This window comes from Ranitomeya variabilis, chromosome 3 (genome assembly GCF_051348905.1).
Source record: "Ranitomeya variabilis isolate aRanVar5 chromosome 3, aRanVar5.hap1, whole genome shotgun sequence".
NCBI classification, from domain to species: Eukaryota; Metazoa; Chordata; class Amphibia; order Anura; family Dendrobatidae; genus Ranitomeya; species Ranitomeya variabilis.
In genome coordinates, this window is record NC_135234.1 from 32,612,776 (window position 1) to 32,627,940 (window position 15,165).

Sequence of the window (15,165 nt, forward strand, 5' to 3'; positions counted from 1 at the left end):
ACAATGATGCCAGGCACTGGACTAAGGATCCAGGAGGTTTATATAGCAACACCCCTGGACTAACGACCCAGGTGGGTGCAAACTGAGGGAAGAAAATCCCAGAGTCATATCACTAGTAACCACAAGAGGGAGCCAAAAAGTCTAATTCACAACAGTTATCTACTGTATATAGAGGTGTTATCAGTCATTGTACAGGAGGAGGAGGTGAGCCGTGACATCACCTATTGTGAATGGTGGATCCTGTGTTATCTACTTTATATAGAGGCGTTATCAGTCATTGTACAGGAGGAGGAGGTGAGCTGTGACATCCCCTATTGTGAATGGTGGATCCTGTGTTATCTACTGTATATAGAGGTGTTATCAGTCATTGTACAGGAGGAGGAGGTGAGCTGTGACATCACCTATTGTGAATGGTGGATCCTGTGTTATCTACTTTATATAGATGTGTTATCAGTCATTGTACAGGAGGAGGAGATGAGCTGTGACATCCCCTATTGTGAATGGTGGATCCTGTGTTATCTACTGTATATAGAGGTGTTATCAGTCATTGTACAGGAGGAGGAGGTGAGCTGTGACATCATCTATTGTGAATGGTGGATCTTGTGTTATCTACTTTATATAGAGGCGTTATCAGTCATTGTACAGGAGGAGGAGGTGAGCTGTGACATCCCCTATTGTGAATGGTGGATCCTGTGTTATCTACTGTATATAGAGGTGTTATCAGTCATTGTACAGAAGGAGGAGGTGAGCTGTGACATCACCTATTGTGAATGGTGGATCCTGTGTTATCTACTGTATATAGAGGTGTTATCAGTCATTGTACAGGAGGAGGAGGTGAGCTGTGACATCATCTATTGTGAATGGTGGATCTTGTGTTATCTACTTTATATAGAGGTGTTATCAATCATTGTAATCCTTTCTCTGATAATACAAATAGCCGGTCCCTACAAGTGGTACAGAACGGAACAACTTCAGAGAGTCTTAAAAAAAAATAATTAAATTTGAGATGGTAATGAACAATATGAAGAAATATTGGACATAAATATTCTCGTGTGGTTAGAACACTTTACTGGATTTTCTTCAATACATAGACAGTAGATGTAGTGGATACAAGGATATAGCGTGGCTTTGTGTGTTGGTTCCTTGTTTGCCTCTGCTAAATACAGTAATTTGCAAGGAGACCACCAAATCATAATACGGAAAATGGATTTTCACAGTGAAAACAAGCTGACCAGAGGCGCCACCAAAGTTTAGCTCAAGTAAGAAGAAATGAAGCGAGGCGGTGGCGGCCAGGAATGAGACTTCTAGAAGTCTTACAATGAATCCTGCTTTGTGCATTTTGTAAGGGATTTTCTCAGTAAATGCAGACCTGGTTGTTACACTAAGTTATTTAGGAATAAGATGGAAGCTCGATTTCTACCATGGATACTGATGATGCTTTTGCACTACATGGCAGTAGAATAATTGTGCACTATCACAGGCTGGATACCAAGCAGATTTTCCGCTGCTGATTTATGTGGAGACTTCATAAAATCATATTCAAATGCTGCCGAAAAAATCTGTAGCGTAAATTGTCCATTGCTGCAGATTTGTAATCTACAACATGTCAATTCCTGCAGTGGATATCGCAGTCAATTTCACCCTTCGGAATGCAAAAGGTGAAATGTGCAGCAATTTATGCAAGCGGTAAAACTTTTTGAACCCCCCACCGATCCTCATAGCAATGCACTGAACTGCTTCGCTACAATAGAGGGCACTCCATCCATTGTATAACATCACTGCGTGTGTCCCTACTCTGCTTCCCATCCCCCACCATGCAGGGACACAGACATACTCACCACCCCGGGCCATAAAGTGAGCTCTTTATCCTCTGCTTGATTGCATGTTTCCTGGCTGCATGCTTAGGGCGCACGCACAGGAACTTCCTGATGCTTAAAGAGACAGTTTTTGTGCTCCTAATGTGTTCCCAGCCTATTGCCGAGAGGCACTTGATACTTAAGGCACCTCCACCTGTTGGAAGGTGCCTGAGCAACATTCTCTCTCAGTCTGTGTGCAACTAATGAGTTGCCAGTACCTGTCTTGTTTCTGTCCCTGTATCTCTGAAGCTGATTCCCTGGGTCTGTGTACCCAGGCCTGAACCCTGAATCTGTACCTGCATTTGATCTTCCTGTTTCCGTCACCCTGGGAGCTGAATACCCAGGCCTGATCCCTCCACATTGTATTTGTGTCTGTCCTTGTCTGAGTCTGATCTCTCCCTAACCTCCTGTGTCTGTACCAGTATCTATTTCTAAAAACCTGCAGTGTTTGAACCTGTACCTATCTCTATAATGTTGTCGCTGTGCAACATTCGTGATCTGTGTGTACGTTTGCAACTTCATTGTAAGTACCCTGTGTGAATTTGGTCCTGTCTGTCTTGTGTTTACTTGTCCTTGTCTTATGGTTTCCTGATCCTGTTTGCTCCGTTTGAACGGTGTCCTGTCTCCCCTGAGGACACCTACAGTTGTGCCCTTTTTGGTATATCTGCAGTTCCCCGCTTGACCGCATCTATAGTTCCCCACTTGACCAAATCTCATCTGCGGTTCCCTGCTGCCCAATGTTCAAAGATGTGATCACACACAAAGGTGAAGAATGAATGAGCTTTTTTTTTATGTCAACGCGTTTCAAGGTTTTCAAACCTCTTCATCAGGACCGAACAGCAATGATAACTCAAAAGTGCGGGAATATATGGACAATGTATTTTTAAAAAGCTGTGTGGTAACGAACCTTTGCAATCATATGATACCACGTCATTGTAGCAGATACAAGGATTGAAAACAAAATAAAACAAAATATATAACCGTAAAATATTCCCGCGCTTTTGCGTTGTATCTTATTGGGTTTTGGTCCTGATGAAGAGGTTTAAAAACCTTGAAACGCATTGACATATTAAACCGCATTCATGCTTCACCTTTGTGTGTGATCGGTAGCATACGGTAACAGTACTTTGAACCTTGGGCAGCCCAGACTCTGAAACACCATATTCTTCATTTATTGTATCCATTAAAATAAAAACACTCATACTCACCTTACCGGCACCGTTCCAGTGGTGTTGGCTCTCATGTTCACGAGAGGTTGTTACGTCATGCATGCCCTGTGTCCAATCAGCAGCGGCTTCACTGGCCCCACCATCGGATTAATCAAACATCAACAGGAAGTCAAGGTTGTGGCCAGCGCAGATTGGGTACAGGGCTTGCGTGACGAAACAACCTCACATGAGCCCCGAGTACGCGAGTGCTGACACCGCTGGATCAACCGCCCGTACTGGAGATGAGTATAGGTGTTTTTATTTCAATGGAGGCAAACAATGAAACTGAGAAGGGGTTGTCCAAGCAGTCCTATTAGTGGACAACCCCTTTAACAAAATTCTGTCTTTTGAGGTTAATTCCATCTTTAGCTCCTCCCTATCTATCCACGAGTCAGAGCTCAATGTGTCTGTGACATCATACGCTGGATAATCTCGCGCCTGCACAGATCATCGCTCTCCTCACTTCTTGGCACTAAGGTGCTCTGCTAAGGGCACTGACTTAAGCGTCCTACTGCGCATGCGCTGTGTAGACACATTTTACGCACAAAAGAAGAGCAAGGAGGATGATTGGCACTTCCGAGTGTACAGTGAGGACAGAAGGTGCACGCGCTGGAGAATGCTTAAGACAGTTCCCACAGCAGGGCACCTTACTGCGCAGAATCAAGAAGAGCTCTGAACTGCACATGCGCTAGATTTCCCAGCCGGCACCTAACATCACAGGCACATGGAGCAGCAGGGCAGTGCTAGAGATGGAGATAATTAAAATTTGCCTCCTGAGGTTAATTGATCTGTCTGAGACAAAGTACTTACTACCTATTTCGCATATATCAAAAAATTGTGCATTTCTACTGACTCAGGCAACAGATAGCAGATATACAGGCGCCATTCCATGTTTCTTTCTCTAACATACATGCCCAAATAAATGGTTTAGTGGGGCTGATTTTTCTGACAGATTTCCTTTTATCATTGTGGAAAATGTTGGCAACTAAGTATAAATGATGTATTCACATAAAATTGCTCAATATTATTAAATCACAATTCCCTCCTCATGGGGGGTGTGTGTACCACCAAACTAGAACCTACACATTTAGTGTGATCTGTAAGTAAATTGATCTCCACTCTGGTACTGATTTAAAACAACCAATTTTATTAAAGCACAATTTTAAAAAGGTAAAATACAATTACTACATGTCAACAATGGTATAAATCCATAAGAGGGACCATCGGCCTGAGGATAATGCTTTCAGTAGATATAGGCTATATATAGTAATGATAGTAACACATTATAGGAAGTGCAGGTAAAGCTGACTCCCCTAATAGGGATGACTTGCATACACAATAGTAGTCCTAAAACCAGACTTCCCAAATGGTTTACAGCCAATATAATGTGAGATATAAAGGGTATATTACCTTGCCTGATAAGCCTAGAGCAAGATCCTCGGCGTCCCTCTGCCCCGACGCGCGTTTCGCTTTTGCTTCTTCTGGAGGCGTGTCAGGGCAGGGGGTTTAGCCGGTATATATACATAAAGCCCCGTGTTTATTGGACAATGTGGATGAATAATTATCCTCAGCCAGGTGGGGATGTAGCGGCGCATGCGCCTGGACTCAATCTTCCTAGTTAGTGACGTATGTTAAAGAAAATCCTGCCTATGTCACCTGATTCGGTGTGCACCGCCCCCTGTACGGAACCCGGAGGCTGCTCCCCAAGACTTCCTGTCTATGTCTTTGTACGAATCTATCGCTCCTGGGTCTAATGGCGCATGCCCAGATTGTCAGAAGCCAGCAGCAAATGGGGATTCAGGTCGCGGTCACGGGGTTGTGAGCAGCCGGCCGATCGTAAGTTCGACCTCCCTGCCCCTCAACCCCTATCGTCCGCTGGCTGCCCTCCCCTCCGGCCTGCAATCTGCTCATGCGCACACCCTGAGACGATGTTAGTGTAAATATAAGATAAACTAGAAAACAATATATTAAAAAAGGGAGTAAAAGTTAATATATAAACTATTGTGATATCTTAAAGTGCTTTGTGCTTAACTGGGAATAGCCAATTACATAAGTAAAATACATTTGTGTAAAAAGTAAATGTGACCTGATTGGTTAAACTTTAAAAATAATAATACAATGCTGAATAAGATCAGGCGAATACAGGCATTTTTCAATGCTACTATATTTTGTATTAAATATAAAGTGATAAACGTGCATCAATTGTTTCTTCATATTTAGTGTGTCACTATACCTATGTTATAAGTTATAGAAAAAATCTAAGTTTAGTGGGGAAAATTTGTGGATGTGTTATTTTTAACCTAAAATTACTAAAGTGCTTGAATATATTAGATTTACTAGTGCCTATCTAGGGGGACCAGTCTCTATCTATCATATGTAATACCCTTGTACCTTCCTAAAGCTGATATGTCAAATAATTTTGGCCATAGAGCCCTACCCCAACAATAAATACAGATTCCCTTATTAATACATATGAAGACTGGGCTATATTGGAGTAAGGGACCCAAAAAATAGATACTATACATATATATTTTTTAAAAGTCAAGTATCTATCCTACAATGTATGCTTAGATATTTCAAATACAATAACATAGCATATAATAGATATATTATTAACTATATGTATACCGTATATATATATATATATATAAATCCTTTACAGGTCCCCCTATATCGTTATTTTCTTCATTTTTCTTCTTTTGTATTTTTCATAGAGTCCTGGTCAAGGTTCTCCTCCATCCAACCACCTCCATGGCCAGAGGTAATGATATGTCCATCAGAGTATAAACTATATCGATGATAAACTGTAGTAAAACAGATAAAATAAAATTAATAAAAGAAACCGACAACCGTATAAACTTATTAAAACCCGCACTCGACTCGTGCGGTCACACATGGAAATTAACCCCCTCCCCTCAGCTTCCAATATATCCTACAAAAATGCACCAAAGCCAAAACTCTCGTTTAGGCCTTGAGGTGCCAATGTTCCCAATCGATATATCCACTGGCATTCTATTTTGGCCAGTCTTTTGCCCACATCTCCACCCCTAGGTCCCAGATCCAGCATATCTATACCGATAACTTTCAGTGATCTAGAGTTACATTGATGGTAACGTTTAAAGTGTTTGGGCAAGGTTTTCAGTGTGGCATCATCTATGGCTGTCTTAGCCTTGTCAATATCCAGGCAATGTTCTCGAACTCTGATTTTAAGTTCTCGACTTGTCATGCCAATATAGGATTTGCCACATGGACATCTGGCCTGATAAATGATGCCTTTTGATGAGCATGTTATATGTGGCCGAATGGTGAAAGTCCTAGAGTTGTCGTGGTTCTTGAATGTGGTACTTTTATTCATATTGGCGCAGCCCTTACATATGCCACACGGAAAAAATCCTCCCTTTTCCCTTTTGTCACTATTAGTTTTGGTAGTTTTCTTTGGATCATATGCACTATGTACCAAGATGTCCTTCAAACTTGGGGCTCTCTTGGCTACAAGTGAGGGTCGTTCTGGTAAGATCTTTTTGAGGGTTGGATCCGTAAACAGGATCTTCCAGTGTCTTTGCATAATCTCTCGGAGGTTTTGCCACTCATTACTATAATTGGTAATAAACCTTACCTGATTGTCTTGTGTTGTTTTTTCTGAAGTCACTTGATTTTTGTGTAGAAGTTGTTGTCTTGGGGTATTCTTGGCCCTCCAATATCCTCTTTGTATGGCTCTCCGATTATATCCTCTATCTTGAAATCTATTTCTCAATAATTTTGCTTGAATTTCGAATTGTTCATCCTCCGAGCAAATTCTCCTTATCCGGAGATATTGGCCAATCGGTATGTTGTTAGTTGTGGATCTGGGATGTAATGATGACGCAAGAAGCAAGGAATTAGTCGCTGTAGATTTGCGAAATACTGTAGTGGATAGCTGGCCATCAGATGATGCTGTAATGCAAAGATCCAGAAAATCAATTTTTCGTCCGAACTTGTATGTCAGCCTGATGATTCTATTGTTGTCATTCAATCTGCTCATCAAGGTTTCAAGTTCGTTCACTGGACCCTCCCAGATGAACATAATGTCATCTATGAAGCGAATCCAATTATGGATTCGCTCCATGCCCTCTATCTCACTTTCTTGAAATATGGACCACTCCCAGGCCCCCATAAATAAGTTGGCATACGAGGGGGCACAAGAGGCCCCCATTGCAGTGCCCTGTACTTGTAGGTAGATCTTACCAGCAAACATAAAGGCATTGTGGGTCAAGATAAATTTCAGAAGTTTTAAAACAAATAAAGATATATCCTTCTCAATATTGCTCTGCATTAAATATTTCTCCACTGCCTGTAAGCCATCCTTGTGCCTAATGCTTGAATACAGGGCTTCTACGTCGGCCGTGACTAGGACCATATCATCATTCAGCTGTACATTTTCCAAATGTCCCAGCGCAGCAGTAGTATCCTTAATGTATGAAGGTAATTGTGTTACCAGAGGTTTGAGATAATATTCCACTATGTCACAAGCAATTTCACATAATCCCTCGTTTGCAGCCACTATAGGGCGACCTGGTGGGTCCACCAAATTCTTATGGACCTTCGGTACCAAATAGAATGTGGCCAATCTGGGATTAATTTTAACATAAGTTTCAAGAAGTTTTTTCGGGATGACGCCGTCCTCAACGGCAGCGGCAAGGATGCCAATCAGCTCCTCCTTATATTTAGTCAAGGGGTTATATGTAAGCTGTTTATATTCTTTAATGTTAAGCAGCAATTTAGCCGCCTGGGCCTCATACATTTGGTTAGGCCATATTACTACATTACCTCCCTTGTCCGCTACCTTGAAGACGACGTCATCCCAACTTCTCAGCTCCCCAAGGGCTGTTCTCTCCTCTCTGGTTAAATTATCACCACCATATCTTCTAGGTCCCGATTTCATCTCCTCAATGTCATTAGTGACCATCTTTGTAAACATATCTACCGCTGGGACTAGGGTAAGTGATGGAAATTTATTTGATTTGCTAATCAAATTGGTAGGAAACTTACTTGGATTTGGAGTGTTTTCCTCCAGAAGAGATACCAAAGCCTCCATTGCTTCTTGTTCACCATCCTCTATTCCCACCTCCTCCGGATTTTCTCTATAATGTTGTTTTTTTAAAATAAGCTTCCTTGCAAATAGATGGAGGTCTTTTATGGTTGTAAACGTGTCTAAATTGGAAGATGGAGAGAAATTTAGACCCTTTTGTAGAACTCTTTCCTGGGCTTCGGTCAATACATGTGTCGAGAGATTGATTACCTTAACAGAATCCCCCTTTCGATAGTAATTGCCCTGTGTTGGTCCCTTTCTAGTGAATTGGCGGGTTCTAGGTCCATTAAATCCATTACTGCTTATTTCCCCTCCTTCACCAATAGAGGAACTGGAGGTGATGGATGAACTTCTAGATGTATTCCTCCGATCCGGAATTTTATTAATTTGCCATTTGTATATCTTGTTGGTTTCAAAATCTGACACATCCCTCTCGTACTTTTTCTGTTTATTCTGGGATATGACTCCTTCCCATTTTTCTATCTCTTTGTCCAATTTTCCTATCATCTCCTGAAATGTGTCCATACTCATATCCTGTTGTAATGTCTTCTGTAATGAATCAATCTCCCCCTCGATGCTTTTAATGGCAGCAATGTTATTTTCAATTATAATACTCATGAATTCAAACGAACATGTATTAGCTGCCTTAGACCATCTTTCCTTCAAGGACTCATCCTCCAGGGCAAAAGTGGGAAAAAGATGTATTCTTAGACCTCTGGGAATGATTTTTTGTGAAATATAATTTTCTAAGGTGGTCTTGGTCCACCATATTTTAATCTTTCTGTGCACCGCATTTTTGTACTTTTTCACATTTTCTTGTTGATTATTTGGTATGGAAGCAGATATAGAACCTACACCCTTCTTGAACATGTTATTTGCTTTCGCCTGCCAGGAACTTTCCTTGGCTCTCAAATCCATTATGTGAGCTCTGTTTAAACAACAGTAAACAATAGATGTATTCACATAAAATTGCTCAATATTATTAAATCACAATTCCCTCCTCATGGGGGGTGTGTGTACCACCAAACTAGAACCTACACATTTAGTGTGATCTGTAAGTAAATTGATCTCCACTCTGGTACTGATTTAAAACAACCAATTTTATTAAAGCACAATTTTAAAAAGGTAAAATACAATTACTACATGTCAACAATGGTATAAATCCATAAGAGGGACCATCGGCCTGAGGATAATGCTTTCAGTAGATATAGGCTATATATAGTAATGATAGTAACACATTATAGGAAGTGCAGGTAAAGCTGACTCCCCTAATAGGGATGACTTGCATACACAATAGTAGTCCTAAAACCAGACTTCCCAAATGGTTTACAGCCAATATAATGTGAGATATAAAGGGTATATTACCTTGCCTGATAAGCCTAGAGCAAGATCCTCGGCGTCCCTCTGCCCCGACGCGCGTTTCGCTTTCGCTTCTTCTGGAGGCGTGTCAGGGCAGGGGGTTTAGCCGGTATATATACATAAAGCCCCGTGTTTATTGGACAATGTGGATGAATAATTATCCTCAGCCAGGTGGGGATGTAGCGGCGCATGCGCCTGGACTCAATCTTCCTAGTTAGTGACGTATGTTAAAGAAAATCCTGCCTATGTCACCTGATTCGGTGTGCACCGCCCCCTGTACGGAACCCGGAGGCTGCTCCCCAAGACTTCCTGTCTATGTCTTTGTACGAATCTATCGCTCCTGGGTCTAATGGCGCATGCCCAGATTGTCAGAAGCCAGCAGCAAATGGGGATTCAGGTCGCGGTCACGGGGTTGTGAGCAGCCGGCCGATCGTAAGTTCGACCTCCCTGCCCCTCAACCCCTATCGTCCGCTGGCTGCCCTCCCCTCCGGCCTGCAATCTGCTCATGCGCACACCCTGAGACGATGTTAGTGTAAATATAAGATAAACTAGAAAACAATATATTAAAAAAAGGGAGTAAAAGTTAATATATAAACTATTGTGATATCTTAAAGTGCTTTGTGCTTAACTGGGAATAGCCAATTACATAAGTAAAATACATTTGTGTAAAAAGTAAATGTGACCTGATTGGTTAAACTTTAAAAATAATAATACAATGCTGAATAAGATCAGGCGAATACAGGCATTTTTCAATGCTACTATATGTTGTATTAAATATAAAGTGATAAACGTGCATCAATTGTTTCTTCATATTTAGTGTGTCACTATACCTATGTTATAAGTTATAGAAAAAACTAAACTTAGATTTTTTCTATAACTTATAACATAGGTATAGTGACACACTAAATATGAAGAAACAATTGATGCACGTTTATCACTTTATATTTAATACAACATATAGTAGCATTGAAAAATGCCTGTATTCGCCTGATCTTATTCAGCATTGTATTATTATTTTTAAAGTTTAACCAATCAGGTCACATTTACTTTTTACACAAATGTATTTTACTTATGTAATTGGCTATTCCCAGTTAAGCACAAAGCACTTTAAGATATCACAATAGTTTATATATTAACTTTTACTCCCTTTTTTTAATATATTGTTTTCTAGTTTATCTTATATTTACACTAACATCGTCTCAGGGTGTGCGCATGAGCAGATTGCAGGCCGGAGGGGAGGGCAGCCAGCGGACGATAGGGGTTGAGGGGCAGGGAGGTCGAACTTACGATCGGCCGGCTGCTCACAACCCCGTGACCGCGACCTGAATCCCCATTTGCTGCTGGCTTCTGACAATCTGGGCATGCGCCATTAGACCCAGGAGCGATAGATTCGTACAAAGACATAGACAGGAAGTCTTGGGGAGCAGCCTCCGGGTTCCGTACAGGGGGCGGTGCACACCGAATCAGGTGACATAGGCAGGATTTTCTTTAACATACGTCACTAACTAGGAAGATTGAGTCCAGGCGCATGCGCCGCTACATCCCCACCTGGCTGAGGATAATTATTCATCCACATTGTCCAATAAACACGGGGCTTTATGTATATATACCGGCTAAACCCCCTGCCCTGACACGCCTCCAGAAGAAGCGAAAGCGAAACGCGCGTCGGGGCAGAGGGACGCCGAGGATCTTGCTCTAGGCTTATCAGGCAAGGTAATATACCCTTTATATCTCACATTATATTGGCTGTAAACCATTTGGGAAGTCTGGTTTTAGGACTACTATTGTGTATGCAAGTCATCCCTATTAGGGGAGTCAGCTTTACCTGCACTTCCTATAATGTGTTACTATCATTACTATATATAGCCTATATCTACTGAAAGCATTATCCTCAGGCCGATGGTCCCTCTTATGGATTTATACCATTGTTGACATGTAGTAATTGTATTTTACCTTTTTAAAATTGTGCTTTAATAAAATTGGTTGTTTTAAATCAGTACCAGAGTGGAGATCAATTTACTTACAGATCACACTAAATGTGTAGGTTCTAGTTTGGTGGTACACACACCCCCCATGAGGAGGGAATTGTGATTTAATAATATTGAGCAATTTTATGTGAATACATCTATTGTTTACTGTTGTTTAAACAGAGCTCACATAATGGATTTGAGAGCCAAGGAAAGTTCCTGGCAGGCGAAAGCAAATAACATGTTCAAGAAGGGTGTAGGTTCTATATCTGCTTCCATACCAAATAATCAACAAGAAAATGTGAAAAAGTACAAAAATGCGGTGCACAGAAAGATTAAAATATGGTGGACCAAGACCACCTTAGAAAATTATATTTCACAAAAAATCATTCCCAGAGGTCTAAGAATACATCTTTTTCCCACTTTTGCCCTGGAGGATGAGTCCTTGAAGGAAAGATGGTCTAAGGCAGCTAATACATGTTCGTTTGAATTCATGAGTATTATAATTGAAAATAACATTGCTGCCATTAAAAGCATCGAGGGGGAGATTGATTCATTACAGAAGACATTACAACAGGATATGAGTATGGACACATTTCAGGAGATGATAGGAAAATTGGACAAAGAGATAGAAAAATGGGAAGGAGTCATATCCCAGAATAAACAGAAAAAGTACGAGAGGGATGTGTCAGATTTTGAAACCAACAAGATATACAAATGGCAAATTAATAAAATTCCGGATCGGAGGAATACATCTAGAAGTTCATCCATCACCTCCAGTTCCTCTATTGGTGAAGGAGGGGAAATAAGCAGTAATGGATTTAATGGACCTAGAACCCGCCAATTCACTAGAAAGGGACCAACACAGGGCAATTACTATCGAAAGGGGGATTCTGTTAAGGTAATCAATCTCTCGACACATGTATTGACCGAAGCCCAGGAAAGAGTTCTACAAAAGGGTCTAAATTTCTCTCCATCTTCCAATTTAGACACGTTTACAACCATAAAAGACCTCCATCTATTTGCAAGGAAGCTTATTTTAAAAAAACAACATTATAGAGAAAATCCGGAGGAGGTGGGAATAGAGGATGGTGAACAAGAAGCAATGGAGGCTTTGGTATCTCTTCTGGAGGAAAACACTCCAAATCCAAGTAAGTTTCCTACCAATTTGATTAGCAAATCAAATAAATTTCCATCACTTACCCTAGTCCCAGCGGTAGATATGTTTACAAAGATGGTCACTAATGACATTGAGGAGATGAAATCGGGACCTAGAAGATATGGTGGTGATAATTTAACCAGAGAGGAGAGAACAGCCCTTGGGGAGCTGAGAAGTTGGGATGACGTCGTCTTCAAGGTAGCGGACAAGGGAGGTAATGTAGTAATATGGCCTAACCAAATGTATGAGGCCCAGGCGGCTAAATTGCTGCTTAACATTAAAGAATATAAACAGCTTACATATAACCCCTTGACTAAATATAAGGAGGAGCTGATTGGCATCCTTGCCGCTGCCGTTGAGGACGGCGTCATCCCGAAAAAACTTCTTGAAACTTATGTTAAAATTAATCCCAGATTGGCCACATTCTATTTGGTACCGAAGGTCCATAAGAATTTGGTGGACCCACCAGGTCGCCCTATAGTGGCTGCAAACGAGGGATTATGTGAAATTGCTTGTGACATAGTGGAATATTATCTCAAACCTCTGGTAACACAATTACCTTCATACATTAAGGATACTACTGCTGCGCTGGGACATTTGGAAAATGTACAGCTGAATGATGATATGGTCCTAGTCACGGCCGACGTAGAAGCCCTGTATTCAAGCATTAGGCACAAGGATGGCTTACAGGCAGTGGAGAAATATTTAATGCAGAGCAATATTGAGAAGGATATATCTTTATTTGTTTTAAAACTTCTGAAATTTATCTTGACCCACAATGCCTTTATGTTTGCTGGTAAGATCTACCTACAAGTACAGGGCACTGCAATGGGGGCCTCTTGTGCCCCCTCGTATGCCAACTTATTTATGGGGGCCTGGGAGTGGTCCATATTTCAAGAAAGTGAGATAGAGGGCATGGAGCGAATCCATAATTGGATTCGCTTCATAGATGACATTATGTTCATCTGGGAGGGTCCAGTGAACGAACTTGAAACCTTGATGAGCAGATTGAATGACAACAATAGAATCATCAGGCTGACATACAAGTTCGGACGAAAAATTGATTTTCTGGATCTTTGCATTACAGCATCATCTGATGGCCAGCTATCCACTACAGTATTTCGCAAATCTACAGCGACTAATTCCTTGCTTCTTGCGTCATCATTACATCCCAGATCCACAACTAACAACATACCGATTGGCCAATATCTCCGGATAAGGAGAATTTGCTCGGAGGATGAACAATTCGAAATTCAAGCAAAATTATTGAGAAATAGATTTCAAGATAGAGGATATAATCGGAGAGCCATACAAAGAGGATATTGGAGGGCCAAGAATACCCCAAGACAACAACTTCTACACAAAAATCAAGTGACTTCAGAAAAAACAACACAAGACAATCAGGTAAGGTTTATTACCAATTATAGTAATGAGTGGCAAAACCTCCGAGAGATTATGCAAAGACACTGGAAGATCCTGTTTACGGATCCAACCCTCAAAAAGATCTTACCAGAACGACCCTCACTTGTAGCCAAGAGAGCCCCAAGTTTGAAGGACATCTTGGTACATAGTGCATATGATCCAAAGAAAACTACCAAAACTAATAGTGACAAAAGGGAAAAGGGAGGATTTTTTCCGTGTGGCATATGTAAGGGCTGCGCCAATATGAATAAAAGTACCACATTCAAGAACCACGACAACTCTAGGACTTTCACCATTCGGCCACATATAACATGCTCATCAAAAGGCATCATTTATCAGGCCAGATGTCCATGTGGCAAATCCTATATTGGCATGACAAGTCGAGAACTTAAAATCAGAGTTCGAGAACATTGCCTGGATATTGACAAGGCTAAGACAGCCATAGATGATGCCACACTGAAAACCTTGCCCAAACACTTTAAACGTTACCATCAATGTAACTCTAGATCACTGAAAGTTATCGGTATAGATATGCTGGATCTGGGACCTAGGGGTGGAGATGTGGGCAAAAGACTGGCCAAAATAGAATGCCAGTGGATATATCGATTGGGAACATTGGCACCTCAAGGCCTAAACGAGAGTTTTGGCTTTGGTGCATTTTTGTAGGATATATTGGAAGCTGAGGGGAGGGGGTTAATTTCCATGTGTGACCGCACGAGTCGAGTGCGGGTTTTAATAAGTTTATACGGTTGTCGGTTTCTTTTATTAATTTTATTTTATCTGTTTTACTACAGTTTATCATCGATATAGTTTATACTCTGATGGACATATCATTACCTCTGGCCATGGAGGTGGTTGGATGGAGGAGAACCTTGACCAGGACTCTATGAAAAATACAAAAGAAGAAAAATGAAGAAAATAACGATATAGGGGGACCTGTAAAGGATTTATATATATATATATATATACGGTATACATATAGTTAATAATATATCTATTATATGCTATGTTATTGTATTTGAAATATCTAAGCATACATTGTAGGATAGATACTTGACTTTTAAAAAATATATATGTATAGTATCTATTTTTTGGGTCCCTTACTCCAATATAGCCCAGTCTTCAT